Source organism: Misgurnus anguillicaudatus, chromosome 21, assembly GCF_027580225.2.
Source record: "Misgurnus anguillicaudatus chromosome 21, ASM2758022v2, whole genome shotgun sequence".
Taxonomy (NCBI): domain Eukaryota; kingdom Metazoa; phylum Chordata; class Actinopteri; order Cypriniformes; family Cobitidae; genus Misgurnus; species Misgurnus anguillicaudatus.
In genome coordinates, this window is record NC_073357.2 from 60,559,401 (window position 1) to 60,565,117 (window position 5,717).

A 5,717-nucleotide genomic window follows, 5' to 3' on the forward strand; every position below is an offset into this window, starting at 1 on the left:
TATCATTACAGAGTGTTGTGTACATACACAGCTGACACAAACTTATGTTCAAACAACATAAAAGTGAATTTCTCATAGGTGACAAACCAACCTCATTACAACTACTGGTTTCTTCACTCTCACTACTTTTATTTGTCTACAACTTTACACATGCAGTGAATCAATCTACACAATGTATCACAGGCAAATACATTTTAATTAAAATGATTGCATATAGTTGTGATTTATATCATCTCTGAACTAAACTACAGTTTGACTTAAAACAATGCACAAAATATTATGTGAAAGTAACATTTTTTTTCAAATGTGCTCATTACCAGTGTTGGGGGTAACGCATTACAAGTAACTTGAGTTACGTAATAATATTACTTTTCTGAAGTAACGAGTAAAGTAACGCATTACTTTTTAAATGTACACATTAATATTTGAGTTACTTTTTTTTTAAAAAGTAACTCAAGTTACTTTTTTATATTAATTAATTTGATTTAAAAATATGCACTGAATTAAACTAAACGTATGCACTGTGTGGAAACACTTTGAGTCAGAAACTGAGATGGCAGGCCAGAGCTAAACATTTTTGTGATGAAATATGCAATTTCTGAAGGCAGAACTTTTCAGTCATAAAAACACCTGCAAGGCCTGAAAGAGATCAAGCTTTAGCCAAGAAAAAGTAACGCAAAAGTAACTAAAAGTAACGTAAGCATTACTTTCCATGAAAAGTAACTAAGTAATGCAATTAGTTACTTTTTTGGGGAGTAACTTAATATTGTAATGCATTACTTTTAAAGAGCACCAATTATGCTAATAAATTGGCACGTTAGCACGTTATTGCAATATCCCATAGTACATACATGTTATTAAAACTTGAACTAATGCACTGTGAGTCTTATAAATTGCTTACATACCTCACCGATTTCCCACTGTCTGAAAAACGCTCGGTTTAGTTCCTGTCTCCGCCTCCCAAAATGTCTAGTGTAATCGGATTGGTCCAACTGTTATTGGTCAGCTGGGTTCGTCGTGTGTTTGAAAGGTTACGCCCCTGACTACGTGTGGGTTGACACACGGTTCTGACTGAGAGTCACAGCCTCAGAGGCAACGTAAACAAGCGTTATATTTCTCTATAAATGATGGTGTCTGTACTGCCTTACCACTTCGAGCTCGATCCAGAGAGTTCAGAAGGCCGTTACGATATAAACGATCTCCGTCAATGAATGCGATTGGATTTAACTTTTTTAGGTGTCCTTAGCTCTGCCAGAATGCTAAACGAAGACGACAATGTGTTGCAAAAACATCCAAAAGGTAATTATAACGTACTACATAACTATATGGAAACACCAAATGTTGCACATAGAAAGTATTTGTTGAAATGATTATAAAACTATTTCACTTGGTAATTTCTACATTATTTTACTACAGTAAAATGTATTATAAGACTGCTTACATACTATATTACTGTGCAAACTATATGGAAACACCAAATGTAGCACATAGAAAGTATTTGTTGAAATGATTATTAAACGATTTCACTTGGTAATTTCTACATTATTTTACTATAGTAAACTTTATTATAAGACTGCTTACATACTATTTTATTGTGCAAACTATATGGAAACACCAAATGTAGCACAAAAAAAGTATTCATTGCAATGAATGTTAGTTCTACATTATTTTACTATGGTAAACTTTATTATGAAAGAGCTTACTTATAAGTGCTATGTTTTTACTTATTAGGTTTTAAGGAGAATGCAACAGGTTCCAGGGCCTCTTACCTGCGTGATTCATTATCCAGGTTTTGCACAAATTGTCTAAATCCCTACACACAGAACATTTATTGTACCGACTATAAGCCTTTGAGGTTCAGGACTAGAGTAAGTTTTATTACATTTTTAAACCAATAACACTTAAGTATTATTATAGTAACAAAGTACCCAAAAGAACAAAAGATGTAACTTTAAAGAAAATATAGTAGTCAGTCAAAAGTTTTTTTTATTTATTACAAATATATATTTAACTGTTAAACAATATACAAATAAACATACTTTAGTAACCATATTGTGCTCTTCTTTCAAAAATTGTTCAATTCACTTCTTACAGCTATCTATTCAGATAAATGGCATATCAAAGCTTTGTCAGCTGGTGCTATTTAAGACGACACTATAGGGTTATCATCCTGTCGTGTGTTGTTCTCCAGATATGCTTGGAGCTTCCTGATCAGAATGTTGGCTTCAGACGACCCATGAACTGAAGATGGCATGCAATCACATCCTCCTTTGAAGGTCTCTCAAACTGTGATGCCAGGTCCATTGGAATCGGGGTTTCCTTCAGCTTATCTTCAAATACCTCATCAAACACAAGCCTGATCACATCATCCACATAACTGTACAAATATTGCAGTCAATAAATCTTTTGTTTTGATCATTTATTTCCCTGCTTCATACAGTAAGTTTTTAATTATGAATGTATTTGAAATAAAACATTACTGCTTACAGTATGTCACTTGTGTGTTTTGGGAACATAGCCTTGTACTTTCCCTCTCCTGCTTTTGTTACGGCTTGGTGACATTGTAATGGACGGCTGTAAGGTATAACCTGTAAAAATATAAATAAGCAATACATTTATTTTAAAAGTAAACACTACCGTACTTTATTTTAACACAGTTACTAAAATACTTAAATACCTGCACAGCATTCCAATAAATGGGAAAGTCACATTTTTTGCTGCAAATCTGAAATCTCAGGCTACGGACGGCAAAGGCATCCACTGTAGTGATGGGAAGTTCGGATCATTTTTCTGATTCGGATCTTTGAATCTCGTTCATCAAAATGAACGAATCTTTTTTTGAGTCATTTCGTTCTTTTCGTTCAAATTAAAATATGATTACCTATAATTTCACAAATTACCCCAAAATAACCACTTATGCAAACAATTATGACATTTCTAACAAGAAATAAAAATCCTTATTTCATTATTTTTTGACACAAGCTCTGAAACCTGCACAAGAGATATAAATGATTAGCTTACCTCCTAAGTCAGTCCTCGTGTACAAGTCAGGGTAATGCAGCCAAAGCCAAATTATAAGAAACTGAACTTCATATTTATCACATTTGTACGCCTCCTCTCGTGTCTACAGATGTTAGTTGTCAACTCGTCACTGTCTTACTGACTCTCTGTGTTCGGCCAGGCTGTGCCGTGTGATATATTCAGCACAGTATCGGGCCGGAAAGAGAAATGATTAGTTCATCATTCTCTCGAGTTCGGGACGGGTTCGAGTCTTTCGTTCTTCCTGTCAGCCTCATAGAGGCTATGCTTTCAGGACCGGAAAGATAAATGATTAGTTCATCTTTCGGTTACGAGTCTTTCGTTCTTCCTGTCAGTCCCATAGAGGCTATGCTGTCAGTACCGGAAAAAGAAATGATTAGTTCATTCAAGTCTTAAGTTCGGGTTCGGCCGGGTCCGAGTCCTTATGTCACGTGACCGCTGGTATATCACATTAAATACAACATTAGATTCGTATTATTGATTGCGTCTAAATGTATCCTATATTGTTTTATATTTAGTAATTAAAATACTAAATATGTCCAAAAACTTAATTTGAAAAATAAAAGTTCCATCTTATTGAAGGACGAAAGACTCGGACCCGACCGAACCCGAACTCGAAAGGTGAACTAATCATTTCTCTTTCCGGTACTCGTAGCATAGCATCTATGGGACTGACAGGAAGAACAAAAGACTCGAACCTGTCCCGAACTCGAGACTCAAGAGAATTATGAACTAATCATTTCTGTTTCAGATTCAGAACCCACATGTTGCGCAATGCGCATGCGCGGTCAACACAAAATGAACGAATCACTCTCTGAGACAACCCGATAGTCCCGAGTCATATTAAAGATTCGTTCGAAATGAACGAATCGTTCATGAACGACACACCACTAATCCACTGATGATGGTGATGTAAACATTGTGAAATGATGCTACTGCCTGGGTTCCTATGATTATGCAGAGAAAAAAAACTTTGTCATCATCAGTTATACATTTAAGACTGGTAGTGGTTTCACTAGCTAAATACATCATATGTGTTACACACCTTTGCTCCTCATATGCCTTGTACTGTGTGTAATGATGTTGCATGTTTGCATACAGTGTAGAAGGATGTGTCCAGCTGCGAATCTAGGATATAGACAAATAAAAAAACATGTATTCAGTCAAAAAGACATATTATAACAATAGAGTACAACGATTATAAATCGTTAGACTATTCATTAAAACGTTAATGTATTACATGGCCCAACATTAGCAACACACATTACGTGTTTACTTCGTTTCAAAATCTAAGAAAGCTTCAAGTAAAAACAACAGTAAAATACATAACGTTAAACAAATCATCTGTACTTTGAGTTTCTTGAGTTTTATCATGAGAACAAACTTTACCGGTAACAGTTTAGCTGGAACAGCTTAGCAAGTTTGTAAACATGTCTAAATAAACATCGATAAAAACGATAGTCTGCATAATTCAACACACACGTGTGTAAATATGGTACGAAATATGTTTATGAAATACATTATTACAACACAAAACAATTAGCTTGCAAGCTTAGCTCTAAGTTATAGATCTATATCTGAGCTCTACAAGCACATAATGTTAAGCACCGGTTACCGGTAACGTAACTTACAGTAAAGGCAAATAATAAACATGAATACTTACAGCCTGTGATCCAGAAGTGCACGGTAATCCAACTTTCAAGAGGAAACGTCGCGCAAATCCAGCTTCGGTTCATAAGAAGCAGTTATTGTGAAAACTCCGTGAACAACTTCTGACTGGATTTTTCCGGAACCGTATTAAACATGATGTCCTCTGTGTAAGTCCATAAAGTGCTATTTTGCCCTTGCATCTAAAGAGACAGCGTCTACTCGAGAGATTTAATCGCTTAAATGATGAAACAAGAGTTTGCAAACAGGGTCAAAGCAGGGACTCCCAACCTCCGCCATTTTAGCTCTCTTCTGACTCAGCGCTCTCCACCCCCCCGTCTTTGAGGGCGTACCCAAGCGAAGCAGAGAGGGCTGAACTATGATAATGTTGGTCTTCTCTACGTCACTAATCCCAGGAAGTAAACTGTTGCCTACAATCCGAGTGTTTTTTGTAGTCCTCGAACGTTAGAGACGATAACTCGCGTCATCGTTTTCTTTGAGGTATGTACTTTTTGAATATCGTTAGCATGTACTAATACACACTTACACACAAAAGGATGTTTAAAAACGTGTATCTCATAATAGGTGCTCTTTAAAAGTAACTTTCCCCAACACTGCTCATTACTAACTTTAGTGCCAAAACTGCAGGCTGTTTTCACTTTTATATACTTTAGCCTATTATAGCACTGTTTTGTCGAGCAATCAGCATGCAGGATGATTCATTTTATAAAAAAATGGTTTCTATATAGTTTCACAATGAAGAATGACCTCTTGCATGCTGTGTTAGGCTGACAGCTCTGCACTTCCAGGCTGTCAGTCAGACGAAGTTTGTGTGTGTGTGTGTGTGTGTGTGTGTGTGTGTGTGTGTGTGTGTGTGTGTGTGTGTGTGTGTGTGTGCATATGTTCTCTCATAACCACAGACCTCTGACAGTAGATGATTTACATATTCACCCCTACTTCTCTTATTTATATCACAGAGAAAACAGTTTCTCCAAAAAACTAAACATTACTAAACAATGCTGCAACAAACA

At 36.0% G+C, this 5,717-nt stretch overlaps 2 long non-coding RNA genes across 2 annotated transcripts; one reads left to right on the forward strand and one right to left on the reverse strand.

The window, feature by feature from the left end:
- The first annotated feature begins 1,348 nt into the window (after positions 1 to 1,348).
- Positions 1,349 to 2,418, forward strand: LOC141353107 (uncharacterized). The gene is made up of 2 exons (XR_012360136.1): positions 1,349 to 1,868; positions 2,192 to 2,418. It is a non-coding gene; the product is annotated as an uncharacterized lncRNA (long non-coding RNA).
- A 1,519-nt stretch (positions 2,419 to 3,937) lies between these two features.
- LOC129447223 (uncharacterized) lies at positions 3,938 to 5,286 on the reverse strand. Its single transcript, XR_012360458.1, has 3 exons — positions 4,703 to 5,286; positions 4,085 to 4,167; positions 3,938 to 3,986 (listed from the first exon to the last, which is right to left on the reverse strand). It is a non-coding gene; the product is annotated as an uncharacterized lncRNA (long non-coding RNA).
- Positions 5,287 to 5,717: the final 431 nt, after the last annotated feature.